Genomic DNA, 19915 nt, shown 5'->3' on the forward strand with positions numbered 1-19915 from the left:
TTTACTGCAGGCCAGTACAAATAGATGTGAAATACACATGTTTAAAAGAACAAAAAATATAAAATTGGATTAAAAACTTGCCTAACGAAATCCCCCCTCTTGAAAAACCCAAAATGATAATAGTTGAAATTCGATAACATGTGGTCGTTATTCACCGGACAGAAAAGGCCTTTTATGCCGCTGTATTTACCTAAGACAGGGTCTATTATTTGTTCTGGGTGGTGGCAGTCCGGATATTTGTGGGCCATCATGAGGAAATTCAATTAAAAGTGGTCATCACAGGTGTTGAATTCCTACGAGATCCATGCCTCATTAATTTTTAGAAATGTGAGGTAGTCCACAATGTCGTGAGTTAGGCGAGTGCGCTTATCGATCACGATCCCACCTGCTGCGCTGAACGTCCTTTCCGACAGGACACTCGACGACGGGCAAGCCAAGAGTTCCATGGCAAATTGTGACAGCTCTGGCCACAGGTCAAGCCTACACACCCAGTAGTCAAGGGGTTCCTCACTTCTCAGAGCGTCCACATCGCCCGTTAACCCGATGTAGTCGGACACCTGTAGGTCTAGGCGTTCCCTGAGGCTTGTTCCGGAGGGCGGCTGTCGATGGGTTGGCTGCAAGAATGATCTCCGAAATGACCAACACATCTTCAAACTGCCCTCTTCTTGCATGCGCTGTAGGATTGGTACTCGCAACTGATTCTCTGTGGGTGGAAATTCCTCTGCCAGCACCCGCAACAGCAGAATGCAGCATCTCTTGCAGCAAGGCCTGGAAATGCTGCATTCTGATTGCCCTTTGTAATGCTGGTAACATGTCCGCGATTTTGTTATTGTACCGGGGGTCTAAGGACGTGGCCACCCAGTACTGGTCGTTGCCCTTTATGCTTTTTGTACGGGGGTCCCTCTTCAAACACTGGAGCATGAAGGCCATCATTTGCACAATTGCAAGCAGTGGAGTGGCCTGGCTCCTGCTCATCGCCCAGGAGAATGTCGTCCTCGGTCTCCTATCCCCATTCACAGACAACACCAGGGATCCCAGAAAAGTTTAAAGCCTGCTTCTTTCTCCTCCTCCTCCCCCCAGGCAACATCCTCCTCTGACTCCTGCTGACTTGTCTCAGATGGAGTAGCCCCCCTTGGGAATTCATTCAGCATTGCGACTTCCTCATCTTCCTGCTCCTGCTCATCGACGGCTTGATCAATGACACAACGCAATGCACGCTCCAGAAATAAAACGTAAGGTACGATGTCACTGATGGCACCATGGCTGCGACTGACCAGTTTTGGTGATCTCATCAAATGGCCGCAGAAGTCTGCATGCGTCGCGCATGAGCAGCCACTTGCGCAGTGAAAAAAAAAACAAGCTCCCCAGAACCTGTCCTGCCGCAGAGTTCGTACAGGTAGTCATAAACGGCACGTTGCTGCTGGAGAAGCCTATCAAGCATATACAAGGGTGGAGTTCTAGCACGTCGGGCAGTCACAAATCAGACATCTGACAGGCAAGTGGTGTCGCCGCTGAACGTCAGCAAGGTGAGCCATGGCCGTGTAAGATCTAAAATGGGCAGAGATTTTCCTGGCCTGCCGCAAGATGTCCTGGACCCCGGAGTATTTGCCAATGAATCACTGCACGACTAAGTTCAGGACGTGTGCCATGCACGGCACGTGTGCCCTGTTTCAGTGCACTCAGCAGATTGGCACCGTTGTCGCACATCACTTTACCAACTGTCAAATTGAGCGGGGTTAGCCACTGATCAGACTGTGACCGCAGAACTGAAAGGAGTGCAGGACCGGTGTGGCTCTTAGCTTCCAGGCACAACAGCCGCAGCACAGCATGGCAACATCTCACCTTGCACATCAATTAGGGGGTGCAGCGGAAGAGGCGGTAGCAGTGGAAAAGAAGGAGTCAGCCAAGGAAGAGACAGAGAATGGAGTAGGAAGAGGAGAAAAAGAGGCAGGCATTCATGCAATTCATGCCGGTAACACCAAATCCACACGTGTGCCACGGATTACATGCTTGACGGCCGTCAGAAGGTTCACCCAGTGGGCAATAAAAGTTATGTACCTTCCCTGCCCGTGTTTGCTAGACCACGTGTCTGTGGTCAGATGTATCTTGGCACCGACACTGTGTGCCAGAGATAAATTAACTTGCCGCTGAACGTGGCCATATAGTTCAGGGATGCCCTTCTGGGAGAAATATTTCCTTCCAGGGACCTTCCATTGTGGTGTGCCAATGGCCACAAATTTTCTAAAGGCCTCCGAGTCCACCAATTTATATGGCAGTAGTTGGCGGGCTGGCAGTTCCAACAAGCCAGCGGTCAGCCGTTCGGCAAGAGGATTATCCGGCGTCATCAGTTTTTACGCTCGAACATTTGGGCCACGGAAGCCTGCCTTCTGCCAGATGAACACGACGATGGCATGGTGGAAGGTGGAGTGGAGGACAAATGGGAGAAGAGAGGAGAAGAAGAAGAGGCAGGATATGGAGCACAGGGAGTGTGGCTTTGTGGGATTTGTTTGTTGTTGCTCCCACTGGGCTCAGTGATGGGAGGCCAGGTGCCTTCTTAAGGTGGTCTTCCCTAGGTGAGTGTTGGGCTTACCGTGACTTATGCACTGACAGCACAGGCTGCAGATGGCAACACTATTATCAGCAGCTGACAAGTAAAAAAAAAGCCCACACTGCGGAGCCATGTGCTGTCGTCCTGTGAGCGCAATATGTGACCGCGCATGGTGGATGACTCGCTCCAGATACATTTGCAGTCTGCTTTTTGCCTCCTGTGCACTGCGAGTTCTGCCTGCTTCTCCTACTTATCCTCCCTATCTGCTGCTCCATCTCTCCCTCTGAACTCCCTTCCTCTTCCTCTCTTGTGGGCACCCACGTGACGTCCTTCGACACGTCATCATATCATCGTCACCTTCACCAACACTGACATTAGTGATCTCGGAGTTGGCAGCAACAGCGGGGACCACCCTCCTTGGGCTGATCTGTGTACTGTCATCAGACTTCTGAGTTGAGGCTGTTGCTACCTCCTCTTCCTCATCCGATGCCAAGAATGGCTATATATCGGTATGGTCTGGAAATTGACAAGAAAATAATTCCTCTGGCTCGAGTGGAGGGGCTATGGTGGTGGTGGTTTTGGTGGTGTTTTTGGGGTGCACAGCAGAGATTGAGTAGGGTGCTGATACAGAGCATCAGGAGGTTGCTGAAGCAGAAGGCTGAGTGAGCCACTCAACCAACTCTGGTGCGTCCTTTGACGTAATTGCATGCACCTTCTCCAACATCCCACTTAGGCTCCGGCCTGGTGCACCTGTCTGACCCCTACCACCCCTGCGGAATGGCCTGCCTCTTCCTCTGCCTGTCATTTTCAAAATGACCCTGTGGCAAAGTGCTTAGAGAAGAGCAGTATTTGTGGAAGCAGGTATATAGAACCCCTTAATCAGTTTTTTTGGGGGGCAACTGGTATATCACACCAATTGCAATTAGTTGTTCCAATGGCTTTTGTCCCTCTGTATAGCTGCGGTATCTCAGCATAACCGCACACAAATGCTGCACAATACAAATGCACTATATAGAAATTATATTATAGGTATATCACACCCCTGCCTCAATCAGATTTTTTTGGGGGCAACTGGTATATCACACCAGTTGCAATTAGTTGTTCCAATGGCGTTACTCCTCTATATAGCTGCAGAACTGCACACAAATGCTGCACTGTACAAATGCACTATATAGAAATTATATTCTAGGTATATCGCACCCTTGCCTCATTAAGATTTTTTTGCGGGGAACTGTCATATCATACCAGTTGCAATTGGTTGTTCCAATGACGTTCGTCCCTCTGTATAGCTGCGGTATCTCAGCCGAACCGCACACAACTACAGCACAATACAAATGCACTATATAGAAATTATATTACAGGTATATCACACCCCTGCCTCAATCAGATTTTTTGGGGGGCAACTGGTATGTCACACCAATTGCAATTAGTTGTTCCAATAGCGTTTGTCCCTCTGTATAGCTGCAGTATATCAGCAGAACCGCACACAACTGCTGCACAATACAATTGCACTATAATATACTTTCTATGTTATAAAGTATAATATTAGTATATTACACCCCTCAGTAAGTCACACCTATCAATAGCACACCTATACCAGTCTTTAAAAGGACTTTTGTGGCCCTATTAGCTAGTGTTTGGTTTCTCTATACACTCTAACAGATTGTCCCTGCTCCACATAGCAACCTCTCCCTACACTGGCAAAAAACTGAATGTAAAATGGCGGCCAGATCGGATTTATTTATAGGGTAGGGGGTGTGTCTATGTGCTAAAACGTCTCAATTGGCTGTCCTGTCCCACCTGATGGATGAGTCATGGGTCAAAGTTATGCACAATGCAAAGAATATGGCGCCGATGGACATCGCCATATGTTCGCCTGTTCAGCGAACAGCAAACGAGTAAAGTTCTCCGTGAAACGACCGCCGGGCGAACCGTAAGGCCATCTCTACTCATGAACATGTCCAAGATATCCAATTACTTCTATGTCCAATTACCTGTTTTTGCTTGTGTGCCATGACAAAAAGAATATATTCTGATGAAATAGATGTCCTTTCACAGCTTTTGAACTCCTTAAGGTTTATGAAGGCTATCTATATACTGTCACTGTTGTAATATAATGGAGTGCATTGTTTAGTGGTATTGTAGCTTAACCTTTAGAAGTTTATGAAGAATTGAGTGACCAAAGACCTAGTGCTTGATGAATATTCTTGCATGTTTTTTGTAACCACAGAAATGCCAACTCCCCACACCCCAGTTGCTGCCTTAGGATGATCAACCAAAGATTACCAGCAACAGAGCCTCAAGGTCATCCATAATAGTCTCTCAAGTGTCAGCTAAATCGTGGTGTTGAAGCACTCCTCTCCAGTAGCCTATGACTACTCACATGTACTTAACTCTTATTATTATAAAGGTTGGCACAGGGATTGCAACATCTGTCATGCATGTCATCTACTGGAAATTACAATTGTTGCATTTCAAACTCAAGTGGTAATGGGAACTTGTAAGTTAAGGCTACTTTCACACTGCCGTTCTGGTTTCCGTTTGTGAGATCAATTTCACAAGCGGTCCAAAATGGATCAGTTTTGCCCTAATGCATTCTGAATTGATAAGGATCCAGTCAGAATGCTTCAGTTTGGCTCAGTTTGCCTCCATTCCGCTTTGGTGGCGGACACCAAAACGCTGCTTGTCCGTCTGATGAAACTGAACCAAACGGATCTGTCCTGACACACAATGTAAGTCAATAGAGACGGATCAATGGTGTTCAAGACGGATACAATGCTAAAGATAATACAAACAGATCCGTTCTGAACGGATGCATGCGGTTGTATTATCGGTTGCATGACGGATCCGCACCAAACGGCAGTGAGAAAGTAGCCTAAAATGGCACTAAGAGGCACTGTATGGCGTTTGTGTTAACTGGACACCATATTGCACTTTGAGAGCATTCTGTAGTACTTATGGTGCACTGTATTGCAGGAAAGGAGCACTGTGTGTCTCAAATATGTTGCATTGTTCATCTGGCATGATATAGGGACATTGTGGCACTATTTCTTTTGACAGAATCTCAATTTTAAAATATATACTGTAATGTACTGTAGATCTTATTGTTGCTTTATGTAGTTTAGTTCGTGCTACAAATTTCTTTGTTAATGAGTCTATCCCCATATTTTCTGCACAACCTTTCATTTACTGTCTATATACCATTTTGTTGATGTTAGTATGTCTTTTTCATTTTATTTATCTTTGTTTTTCAAGCATTTCCCAATGTTTTGATGTCACCTTTGGAAACTCACCAGCTTCATCAGAAAAATGTATATGGTGTCACTAGGTCATAAGTTTAATACAAATAAAATGTCATATTTGGCAAATAAAGCATACAATCAACTCCCAAACAGTCAAGCTATCAAATATAAAGCTTCAACGAGTGAGCTGGGTTTTCTCTAACCACAATAGCTCAAAGGTCACGACAGAAAAATGTAAGATATTCATCTGTTTGTTCCAAAAGAATAGTTGCAATTTCTCTAAGGTCAGTGACAAGACTGCATTTTATTCTTGTTGAATAAAGGTTATTTCAAGAAAGGTTCCCCAAAGTCTGGAAACAAACCTGACTTTCTTCCACTACTACTATAATAGACAGGTCTAAATGATATGTAAAGCTGAGACAAAAATAAATATGCCAACCCATAATTGATTCAAACCAAGATAGAAATGATGCTTTGAAAGTAACTTATCTTGCAGGGATGCATATTTAACTGGAAACTAAGTTTGAGGAAGGTTTCTGTGCCCAAATGTCACTGTTATGTGCTTTTGTGCTCTACAATTAAGGCCTCATGCACACGACCGCTGTGTGCATCCGTGGCCGTTGTGCCGTTTTCCGTTTTTTTTCGCGGACCCATTGACTTTCAATGGGTCCGTGGAAAAATCGGAAAATGCACCGTTTTGCAGCCGCATCCGTTATCCGTGTTTCCTGTCCGTCAAAAGCTTTTATGCAGACGGATCTTCGGATCCGTCTGTATGAAAGTAACCTACGGCCACGGTTCACGGACCCATTCAAGTCAATGGGTCCGTGAAAGAACACGGATGCACACAAGATTGGCATCCACGTCCGTGATCCGTGGCCGTAGGTTACTTTCATACAGACGGATCCGAAGATCCGTCTGCATAAAAGCTTTTTCAGAGATGAGTTTTCACTTTGTGAAAATGAAAACTCATATCCGACAGTATATTCTAACACTGAGGCGTTCCCATAGTGATGGGGACGCTTCTAGTTAGAATATACTAAGAACTGTGTACATGACTGCCCCCTGCTGCCTGGCAGCACCCGATCTCTTACAGGGGGCTGTGATCCGCACAATTAACCCCTCAGGTGCTGCACCTGAAGGGTTAATTGTGCATATCTTAGCCCCCTATAAGAGATCAGGGGCTGCCAGGCAGCAGGGGGCAGACCCCCTCCCTCCCCAGTTTGAATATCATTGGTGGCCATTGTGCGCCCCCCCCCCCCCGCCCCCTCCCTATTGTAATATCATTGGTGGCCAGTGTGCGTCCTCCCCCGGCCCCCCCCTTCCTCTATTGTAATATCATTGGTGGCCAGTGTGCGGCCTCCCCTCCCCCCGGGTCATAGGAACCAATACATTCTAATACTGTACGGAGAGCTCGCTCCGTGCAGTATTGAAACAAAGTTTTATGCGAATCGACTTCGGATGTTTCATCCAAATTCAATTCGCTCATCCCTAATGCCAATGCATAGGAAAAAAATGTTGAAGGTTTTTCTTTTTTTTAAGTAGTAAAACATAAAAATATATAAATTTAGTATCACTGTAATTGCAATGATTTTCTGAATAATGCTCCTTTGACATTTGCATTGGAAGCTCTGTTTGGGGTTGCCATCACAGAAATTGTCAAAAATAGCAGAGAGAAATATCCTGTATGCAGGATTTATTTCATCGCTCAAAAAAATAAAAAAATTATCCAAAATGGAAACTGAGCGGATCCTAATAAAGTCAATGGGATCTGTAAGTTTCCGTTCGTGTCAGTAATGTGCCAAATCCGGCACGTCCGTTATTTTCATTCTTCTGCTTCTATAACGGAGCACAAAAATGTAAATAACTTGTGTTGATGTTAAAGTAGCCTAAGATTTTCCTGTAGTTTTTGGAGTACAAATAAAAACAAAACCCAAAATACTATGGCAGAACTGTTTGTTTGTTTTTTAATCCCATAAAGCATTTTTTCATTTTACAATACAAGCTATCGTAAATGAAATGAATGGTGCTATTTAAAAAATACCGCTTGTCTGGCAAAAACACATATGACAATGTGAATGTAAAATGTAAAACATGGCTGTTGGAATGGAGAAAAGGTAAAACAAAAATGCAAAACAAAAATTAGGCATGGTTCTTAAGGGGTTAAAGCAATTCTGCAATGAAGAGTGAGCCAAAATTCTTCCATAGTGATGTAAAAGTCTCATGACAAGTTATCACAAACAGTTTGATTTCAGCTGTTACTGCCAAGGGTGGCACAATCTTCCAATAGTTTAAAGGGAGCATTGCGGGTGAAGAAACCTTTATCTTTAGTAAATGGAATAATCATTTTAAAGCTACATGTTGTGTTTACTTATGTTTTCTTTATCTTGTATTAACATTAGTTGTATTATGCCTCATTCACACATCAGTGTTTTGGTCAGTGATTTCCATCAGTGATTTTGAGCCAAAACCATTTGCGGCTGTAAACACAGAAGAGGTGCAGATCCTTCCCTTATACCTTATGTCTGTGGAGGCTCCACTTCTGGTTTTGGCTCACAATCACTGATGGAAATCACCGACCAGAACTTGATGTGTGAATGAGATATTATCTGAAACATTTTAATGTGACAAATTAGCAGAAACAGGAGAAATCAGGTAAGGCTCCATTCACACGTCCGCAATTGTGGTCCGCATCCGTTCGGTAATTTTGCGGAACGGGTGCGGACCCATTCATTCTCTATGGGGACGGAATGGATGCGGACAGCACACAGTGTGCTGTCCGCATCCGCATTTCCAGGGGGCGCAGCCGATCTTCCGGTCTGCGGCTCCAGAAAAAAATAGAACATGTCCTATTCTTGTCCGCAATTGCGGACAAGAATAGGCAATTCTATGGGGGTGCCGGTCGGGTGTATTGCGGATCTGCAATTTGCGGATTCGCAATGCACTACGGACGTGTGTATGGACCCTAAGGGCTCAGGCACATGACAGTATGGCTTTTTCAGTGTTTTGCGGTCCGTTGTTCCGTTTTTAGTTTCCGTTGTGTTTCCGTTTTTCCGTTCCGTTTTTCCGTATGCCATATACAGTATACTGTAATTACATCGAAAAAATTGGGCTGGGCATAACATTTTTAATAGATGTTTCAGCAAAAACGGAACGGATACTGAAGACATATGGATGCATTTCCGTATGTGTTCCGTTTTTTTTGCGGACCCATTGACTTGAATGGAGCCAAGCACCGTGATTTGCGGACAAGAATAGGACATGTTATATCTTTTCACGGTACGGAAATCCAGAAATACTGAAACGGAATCCACACGGAGACACTTCAGTTTTTTTTGCTGAACCATTGAAATGAATGGTTCAGTATATGTTCCGCATACTGAACTAAAAAAAAAGGCCAGTATACTGAACGCAAAATACTGTCATGTGCATGAGCCCTAAGGGGAAAATAAGTTTTCACAGCACCATATTTTATGCAGACAATTCTGATCTAAAATATTTAGATGCAACAAATGAAATTTGGTGAAGAGCAAATTCTTCTTCGCAACACTTTTTGTTCCAGACAATTCTATGGTTGGGGTTCTTTCTATGATATGCACAATATTGTATCTGGAAGCATAAACCTTTCTACTTTTTGTTAAATGCAGTATATTCTTAAATACAACAATTACATGTATTCCAGGAAGTTAGACTTTTATGCTTTTATAGTCAATTCAGTTCACGCTGTTATAGTCAATCCACAATTATTCCTGAATGCAGTGTTTTCACTTTCTATACCAACACTGCCCCCTACAGCACAACTGGTAATGTGAAATCACTCCCACGCGCGTTAACCTAATTACTGTAATTGTACAATTTTTTATTTTTTTTTAAGACTTAAAACCTTCACTGACAACTGACATTGACAGCAATGGTATTTACTGTTCTGCTCATGATTCTACACTGGTACAGTATAACCATAGCATATGAAATCCATCCATTCATCCACATGTTCTGCTTATTTTAAGCTTTTAGCAATTGTGAACTAAACAGTAGAAGGATAAGTGTAGCGAAAGAATTTAAAATGTACTTTTCCTTCTCTTTTTAGATTTCTTTATTAATGAACACACATAAATATACAATTATGTGGCATTTTCATACGGGTAGAAGTATACCAAACTAGTGTATTTAAGCTTATTTTTGATAAGTTTATATCTGGATATCACATTTTGAGGCACTAAAATGCTACCAATTTGACCAATTACATTTTTCTTTTTTTTATTATTTTTTTTTAGCTTGTGGTTCTATAAATCAGCAGTGTATGAACGTATATGTGTGTGAGTACAATGTATACTGATTTCACATTGATCTACTGACTACCTACAGATGCAGTGCAGATGACTGTGCATTTGAACTTCTGGGATGCGTGATGGTTCGCCAGCGAACACATGCGGGCTGCCATCTTTAGTAAGGTTAGACTCACCCGTCTAGCGATGCACAAGTAAGCCCTTACCTGTGCCTGTGCAGGGAGCCGGTGTGAAATCAAATGCAGTCACCGGGAGCAGGCAGTTCCGAGAACAGCCCAATGAAGGCCCCCGTTGGCTGTTCTCGGAACTGCCTGCTCCCGGTGACTGCATTTGATTTCAGACCGGCTCGCGGCACAGGTAAGGGCTTACCTGTGCATCGCCGGACGGGTGAGTCTACCTTACTAAAGATGGCAGCCCGCATGTGTGTTCACTGGCGAACACTGCAAACTGACCATCACTGGTGATAACTCACTCAGGAAAAGGTAGTAGGTTTACCTGCAGCCCTAGGCTTGCTTCTAGTTCAATAACAGGTACATATATATGGCTCTTTCAGTGACATGAGAGTTGACTTTTATTGCGTTTTAGTAATATTTTTTGGGTGCTAATCTTGTATTAGAGGCATCACCAGTAATCTAGTACAAGTCAACATTGTCAACGATATACAGTATATAACTATGTCTGTTACACCCAAAAAATGCATTACATATGTTGCCATCATAGTCATGATTGGATTGGAGGGAAGGAATAACACCATCGGATTCTTCCTAGTGCTGCTGTCACTTTGTGCTATTGATTGGGGAAGGTTACAGAAATTGGCGTTCCTCTAATCGGACATTGAAGGCATATCCAGGCATATGCATATAAAGAGATATGTACATCTGCAGAGACCAGGCCTCAGTGATGTGTATGTGAGTGGCCAGATGGGGGTAGTAGTTGTACTCATGGTTCTGGTACTCCTTAGACTGGCTTGCTGGGAAAGGTACACCGTTTCTTCCTTCAGGGTACACTCTGGTTCTGTGGTTCTCTTGGCTGAAGACAGTCAAGGTGCTCTTGGGGATGATGTATTCTGAGGTGCAAGGCAGGGTCACAGTTATGGTGACGCCAACACGTTACATTGCAGTAGTAGTGCAGGAAGCAATGATAAGTCAGTTGTGCAGCAGAATAGTTTTAGCTAGGCTAGACTACAATAGAGAGTGTTCTAAACCTACTGCCTGGTGGTGGATACTACAGCCTATTTAATACCATGTTCACACTAAATACATGTTTTATACATTTGGGGGGTACTATCTCTCCATGGGGAGAGAGCTCCTAAATCGGCGTGAGGAGACTTATAGGCCATACATGCTCCTCCGGAATTCTGGGAATAAAGGGTGGCAAATGAGGTATTAACAAGCTCTGCCTCTAATGCCACCAGATGTAAGGCAGCTATTTTATAAGTCTATGTTCAACCCTTTGAATAGGGTTTGAGACATGACTCGGATATTAAATAAGCCAGCATCTCATCTGCAGACAGCTGTTTTGGGGTGATTGATCCTCATCAGTGCAGAGCAGAAAGTACTGGCTTAATGGTGATTAAGGCATTACCCCTCAAATCCTGACTTAGGGCTCGTTCACACGAGCGTTTTCTTTCCGCTGCCGTATTGTGGCCGGCATACGGCAGGTCCGCAATACACGGGGCAGTAGCTGTGTGCATTCCGCATCACGGATGCGGATCCATTCACTTGAATGGAACGGAAGCACGGAACGGAAAACCACGGAAGCACTACGGAGTGCTTCCTGGGGTTCCGTTCCGTGTCTCCGCACCGCAGAAAGGTAGAACTTGCTCTATCTTTTTGCAGAACGGATGGATCGAGGACCCATTCAAGTGAATGGGTCCGCGATCCGCATTCGGCTGGCCCACGGTCGGTACCCGTGCATTGCGCACAGGCACGGAGGGGCAACGGTCGTGTGAATGAGCCCTTAGGCCTTTCACCCAGTTAAAGGGATTCTGTCACCTCGTTTTAGCCTATAGAGATGCGGACATGCACTGCTAGATCGCCGCTAGCATGTCCACAATAAACCTGTCCCATAAAGCTGTGTCCTTTTATTGTGTTTAAAAAATGATTTTAGAGATATGTAAATGAGCCTGGTAAGGTGCCCAAGGGGCTGTACTTACCTTCTTGGTACCCAAGGGGCTGTACTTACCTTCTTGGTTCCCAAGGGGCTGTACTTACCTTCTTGGTGCCCAGCCACGCCCTCCGAATCTCCTTCTTGCTCGCGCATGCGCAGTTCCTTCCCTGAGGCTGATGCCAGCGCACGGAAGGAACACTATACCGGCACTGCGCATGCACGAGCTCGCGCATCGTCAGATTACGGCGATCTAACTGTGAGCAAGAAGGAGATTCGGAGGACGCAGTCCGTGCAGGGCTCCTTCACAGGGGGCGTGGCTGGGCACCAAGAAGGTAAGTACAGCCCCTTGGGCTCCTTACAAGGCTCATTTACATATCTCTAAAATCATTCTTTAAACACAATAAAAGGACACAGCTTTATGGGACAGGTATATTGCAGACATGCTAGCGGCGATCTAGCCGTGCATGTCCGCATCTCTATTGGCTAAAACGAGGTGACAGAATCCCTTTAAGGCCTCATGCACACGACCGTTGTTGTGTTCCGTTCCGCAAAATGGGGTTCCGTTGTTCCGTGATCCGTTTCCGTTTTTGTTTCCGTGTGTCTTCCTTTATTTTTGGAGGATCACCAGACATGAAGGAAAGTAAAAAAAAATCTAAGACAGGTTTGCCATGCAAATGATAGGAAAAAAACGGACGCGGACGCGGATGACAATCTTGTGTGCCTCCGCGTTTTTTCAGGGTGCCATTGACTTGAATGGGTCCGCAAACCGTTTTCCGCGAAAATAATAGGACAGGTTATATTTTTTGGACGGACTGGAACCACGGATCACGGACGCGGATGACAAACGGTGCATTAGCCGAGTTTTCAACAGACCCATTGAAAGTCAATGGGTCCGCAGAACATCACGAAAAACGGTACAACGGACACGGAATAAAACAACGGTCGTGTGCATGAGGCCTTAGCCAGTACTCTCTGCTCTGCACTGATGAGGACAATAACCTCAAAACAGCTGCCTTACATCTGGTGGCATTAGAGGCAGAGCTTGCTAAGAGCTCATTTGCATCCCTTTCTTCCAATGTTTTATACAGAAATGCATTCTTTTGCACTGTGCAATGTACTGAAACTCTGGAGCAGGACACTGAACATATGAGGATGACAGTCAGCAAGATGCATCTGAATTGCTCTCACTCTCCATTTTCTTGCTTGCGTCCAGTCATATCTTAAGTGATATAAGTGATTAGAAAAAATATTAAATTATGCTTTCCTTAGAAGACTGATTTTGTCATGGATAACATCAGTCTTCACTTGTGAATTAGCTGTTCATATTATGCATCTTAAGACAGTACTAGCTTCTTATTTAGTGATGACACAAATGCACGTGCGGTGAAGATTGAAATTACCCACCATGACCTATTAGCCTAAGGCCTCATGCACACGACCGTTGTTTTGGTCCGCTTCCGAGCCGCCGTTTTTGCGGCTCGGATGCGGACCCATTCACTTCAATGGGGCCGCAAAAGATGCAGACAGCACTCCGTGTGCTGTCCGCATCCGTTGCACCGTTCCGTGGCCCCGCAAAAAAAAATATAGCATGTCCTATTCTTGTTCGTTGTGCGGACAAGAATAGGCATTTCTACAATGGGCCGCCTGTTCCGTTCCGCAAATTGTGGAAGGCACACGGGCGGCTTCCGTTTTTTGCGGATCCGCAGTTTTGCGGACCGCAAAAAACGGCACGGTCGTGTGCATGTAGCCTAATTCTTACACTACAAAGACAGACCTATTTTTACATTCAGAATTTTCCTTTACACTCTAGTTTAATGCTGATTGCAACAATTATTCAATTATTTTCAGTTATTATCAATACATTATACACTTTTGTATATCATTTTTCTTTTATTAAGCATGTTCATATATTAGGAGCTGGATAGAAATGAGTATATATTTATTATCAATAGAGTCATTGATTCATATAATGAATGGCTTCTTTCATAAAAAATAATAATAATAATAAAATAAAAATAAATATATATATATAATGTGTTAAGAATATAAAGTTATAAAGTGGTAAGAGAAGGGATAGCTTGCAGATTAAGAAATGCTGTCTGACAATAAGCCAATATTTAACTAATATGTGCTCAGGCCACCCAGAAACTAATGTGAAATGGAAAAGTAAATATCATGTATGGACGCTTTCCAAAGCATATGCCAATTAGCCATGAAGATGTTGTCCATTATAGTGTGATAAAATGATATAGTTTGACAGATTTGTGTAAATGCTGTTTAAATGATGAAAGCTTCTAGTATTTGTTTTTCTGCAGTATAAAACTTTAAGTATTAAAAAAATTCTCTATAGACATTTTCCTATTGGATGGACTTGCATTTGAATGTGGAATATGAACAGATGAAAATGTCACTTACAGTATATTCCATTGGAAATGAATGTGAAAATTAATTATTATTATTATTTATTATTAAAGCGCCATTCATGCCATAGCGCTGTACTTATGAAAAGGGATATACATACATAATACAGACAAGCAGGGGCGTAGCTAGAAATGCATGGGCCCCATAGCAAAAAAAAATTATGGCCGCCCCCCCCCCTCTGTGCCATCCACAGATCCCCCTCCCCTAAATAGTGCCATCAACAGATCCCCCCTCCCCTAAATAGTGCCATACACAGATCCCCCTCCCCTAAATAGTGCCATCCACAGATCCCCCTCCCCTAAATAGTGCCATCCACAGATCCCTCTCCCCTAAATAGTGCCATCCACAGATCCCCCCTCCCCTAAATAGTGCCATCCACAGATCCCTCTCCCCTAAATAGTGCCATCCACAGATCCCCCTCCCCTAAATAGTGCCATCCACAGATCCCTCTCCCCTAAATAGTGCCATCCACAGATCCCCCCTCCCCTAAATAGTGCCATCCACAGATCCCCCTCCCCTAAATAGTGCCATCCACAGATCCCCCTCCCCTAAATAGTGCCATCCACAGATCCCTCTCCCCTAAATAGTGGCATCCACAGATCCCCCCTTCCCTAAATAGTGCCATCCACAGATCCCCCCTCCCCTAAATAGTGCCATCCACAGATTCCCCCTCCCCTAAATAGTGCCATCCACAGATCCCTCTCCCCTAAATAGTGCCATCCACAGATCCCTCTCCCCTAAATAGTGCCATCCACAGATCCCTCTCTCCTAAATAGTGCCATCCACAGATCCCTCTCCCCTAAATAGTGCCATCCACAGATCCCCCTCCCCTAAATAGTGCCATACACAGATCCCCCTCCCCTCCAACAGTGCCATCCACAGTATCAGGTGCCTCTCTCCCCCCCCATGTGCCAGTATCAGGTGCCAACCCCCCCCCCCCCAGGTGCCAGTATCAGGTCAGGTGCCAACCCCCCTCCCCCCATGTGCCAGTATCAAGTGCCCCCGCTCCCCCCATGGCAGTAACAGTCGGGTATTAAAAAAAATAAAATAAACACTCCTACTTACCTCCATGTCAGCGATGCGATGCAGCCTCTTCCTGTGTCCCTCCCTGTATTGTGTCCCGCCCTGTATGTCCATATATGGAGTCACTGCTTGTATTTCAGAAAAGGTTTCTGCTGGGATTCGAACCCACGACCTTCTGTATCAGAGGCAGAGCATCTAACCTCAAGACCATAAGAGATGCCTTGCTGCTGACTGAAAAATTATGAGACTTCTACTGTTATAGCTGGCTAAGTGTACATCTATACACATGACAGCTGCTCATATATAGAGATATAGCAGAGCTGAGTGTGCTGGGATAGCTGTCATATAGAGATATAGCAGTGCTGGGTGTGTTGGGGCAGCTGTCATGTGTATAAGCCAGCTACAGAAGTGTCAAATTTTTTCAATCAGTTGCAATGCCTCCTTTATGGCTGTGAGGGTTAATGCTTTGCCAGTGATACATTGGAGGTTGTGGGTTCGAATCCCAGACACATCAGGAGACTTTAGAATACATTAAGATTAGATCACATTAGCGAGGGGGCCTGAACATTAAGACCGCTGCTGTGAAGGGGGCCCTGAACATTAAGACATCGATATTTAACTAACTTGAAAATAAACTGTCGGGCCCCGAAGCAGCTGCTTCCCCGGTAGTTACGCCACCTCCTGGCTGCCTGTGTGTAGTGTTAATAAAAAAATAAAAAATAAATAAAAATTAATGCGGTCGGACGGGCCCCCTAGTGGCGTAGGGCCCCATAGCCGTTGCTATGGCGATCCCTACGCCACTGCAGACAATTGCACTAAGCATGAACAAGACGAGTTACAGACTGGTACAGAAGGAGAGAGGGCCCTGCCCGTGAGGGCTTACAATCTACATGGTATGGGAGAAGGACACAGTAGGAGAGGGTAAAGTTGGTCATGGCGGTATAGAAGCAGCAGGGTCACTGGTTGTAGGCTTATCTGAAGAGGTGGGTTTTTAGGTTTCTTTTAACCACCTCAGCTTAAACACCCTGAAACCACCCCAGTGCTTAAACACCCTGAAAGACCAGGCCACTTTTTACACTTCTGACCTACACTACTTTCACCGTTTATTGCTCGGTCATGCAACTTACCACCCAAATGAATTTTACCTCCTTTTCTTCTCACTAATAGAGCTTTCATTTGGTGGTATTTCATTGCTGCTGACATTTTTACTTTTTTTGTTATTAATCGAAATTTAACGATTTTTTTGCAAAAAAATGACATTTTTCACTTTCAGTTGTAAAATTTTGCAAAAAAAACGAGATCCATATATAAATTTTGCTCTAAATTTATTGTTCTACATGTCTTCGATAAAAAAAAAATGTTTGGGTAAAAAAAAATGGTTTGGGTAAAAGTTATAGCGTTTACAAACTATGGTACAAAAATGTGAATTTCCGCTTTTTGAAGCAGCTCTGACTTTCTGAGCACCTGTTTCCTGAGGTTCTACAATGGCCAGACAGTACAAACACCCCACAAATGACCCCATTTCGGAAAGTACACACCCTAAGGTATTCGCTGATGGGCATAGTGAGTTCATAGAACTTTTTATTTTTTGTCACAAGTTAGCGGAAAATGATTTTTTCTTACAAAGTCTCATATTCCACTAACTTGTGACAAAAAATAAAAAGTTCTATGAACTCACTATGCCCATCACGAAATACCTTGGGGTCTCTTCTTTCCAAAATGGGGTCACTTGTGGGGTAGTTATACTGCCCTGGCATTCTAGGGGCCCAAATGTGTGGTAAGGAGTTTGAAATCAAATTCTGTAAAAACTGACCAGTGAAATCCGAAAGGTGCTCTTTGTAATATGGGCCCCTTTGCCCACCTAGGCTGCAAAAAAGTGTCACACATCTGGTATCTCCGTACTCAGGAGAAGTTGGGGAATGTGTTTTGGGGTGTCATTTTACATAAACCCATGCTGGGTGAGAGAAATATCTTGGCAAAAGAAAACTTTTCCCATTTTTTTTATACAAAGTTGGCATTTGACCAAGATATTTATCTCACCTAGCATGGGTATATGTAAAAAGACACCCCAAAACACATTCCTCAACTTCTCCTGAATACAGAGATACCAGATGTGTGACACTTTTTTGCAGCCTAGGTGGGCAAAGGGGCCCATATTCCAAAGAGCACCTTTCGGATTTCACTGGTCAGTTTTTACAGAATTTGATTTCAAACTCCTTACCACACATTTGGGCCCCTAGAATGCCAGGGCAGTATAACTACCCCACAAGTGACCCCATTTTGGAAAGAAGAGACCCCAAGGTATTCGCTGATGGGCATAGTGAGTTCATGGAAGTTTTTATTTTTTGTCACAAGTTAGTGGAATATGAGACTTTGTATGAAAAAAAAAAAAAAAAATCATCATTTTCCACTAACTTGTGACAAAAAATACAAAATTCTAGGAACTCGCCATGCCCCTCACGGAATACCTTGGGGTGTCTTCTTTCCAAAATGGGGTCACTTGTGGGGTAGTTATACTGCCCTGGCATTCTAGAGGCCCAAATGTGTGGTAAGGAGTTTGAAATCAAATTCTGTAAAAAATGACCAGTGAAATCCGAAAGGTGCTCTTTGGAATATGGGCCCCTTTGCCCACCTAGGCTGCAAAAAAGTGTCACACATCTGGTATCTCTGTATTCAGGAGAAGTTGAGGAATGTGTTTTGGGGTGTCTTTTTACATATACCCATGCTGGGTGAGATAAATATCTTGGTCACATGCCAACTTTGTATAAAAAAATGGGAAAAGTTGTCTTTTGCCAAGATATTTCTCTCACCCAGCATGGGTATATGTAAAATGACACCCCAAAACACATTCCCCCACTTCTCCTGAGTACGGAGATACCAGATGTGTGACACTTTTTTGCAGCCTAGGTGGGCAAAGGGGCCCATATTCCAAAGAGCACCTTTCGGATTTCACTGGTCAGTTTTTACAGAATTTGATTTCAAACTCCTTACCCCACATTTGGGCCCCTAGAATGCCAGGGCAGTATAACTACCCCACAAGTGACCCCATTTTGGAAAGAAGAGACCCCAAGGTATTCGCTGATGGGCATAGTAAGTTCATGGAAGTTTTTATTTTTTGTCACAAGTTAGTGGAATATGAGACTTTGTATGAAAAAAAAAAAAAAAAAATGTTCCACTAATTTGTGACAAAAAATAAAAAATTCTAGGAACTCGCCATGCCCCTCACGGAATACCTTGGGGTGTCTTCTTTCCAAAATGGGGTCACTTGTGGGGTAGTTATACTGCCCTGGCATTTTCCAGGGGCCCTAATGTGTGGTAAGTAGGTAAATGACCTGTGAAATCCGAAAGGTGCTCTTTGGAATGTGGGCCCCTTTGCCCACCTAGGCTGCAAAAAAGTGTCACACATGTGGTATCGCCGTATTCAGGAGAAGTTGGGGAATGTGTTTTGTGGTGTCATTTTACATATACCCATGCTGGGTGAGAGAAATATCTTGGCAAAAGACAACCTTTCCCATTTTTTTATACAAAGTTGGCATTTGACCAAGATATTTATCTCACCCAGCATGGGTATATGCAAAATGACACCCCAAAACACATTCTCCAACTTCTCCTGAATACGGAGATACCACATGTGTGACACTTTTTTGCAGCCTAGGTGGGCAAAGGGGCCCAAATTCCTTTTAGGAGGGCATTTTTAGACATTTGGATACCAGACTTCTTTTCACGCTTTGGGGCCCTTAAAATGCCAGGGCAGTATAAATACCCCACATGTGACCCCATTTTGGAAAGAAGACACCCCAAGGTATTCAATGAGGGGCATGGCGAGTTCATCGAAAAAAAAAAATTTGGCACAAGTTAGCGGAAATTGATTTTTTTGATTTTTTTTCTCACAAAGTCTCCCTTTCCGCTAACTTGGGACAAAAATTTCAATCTTTCATGGACTCAATATGCCCCTCAGCGAATACCTTGGGGTGTCTTCTTTCCAAAATGGTGTTATTTGTGGGGTGTTTGTACTGCCCTGGCATTTGAGGGTCTCCGCAATCATTACATGTATGGTCAGCATTAGGAGTTTCTGCTATTTTCCTTATATTGAGCATACGGGTAATGAGATTTTTTTTTTCCGTTCAGCCTCTGGGCTGAAAGAAAAAAATGAACGGCACAGATTTCTTCATTCGCATCGATCAATGTGGATGAAAAAATCTCTGGCAAAAAAAGAAAAAGGAGGGGAAAGGCGTCTGCCAGGACATAGGAGCTCCGCCCAACATCCATACCCACTTAGCTCGTATGCC

Source organism: Bufo bufo, chromosome 2 (genome assembly GCF_905171765.1).
Source record: "Bufo bufo chromosome 2, aBufBuf1.1, whole genome shotgun sequence".
Lineage (NCBI taxonomy): Eukaryota > Metazoa > Chordata > Amphibia > Anura > Bufonidae > Bufo > Bufo bufo.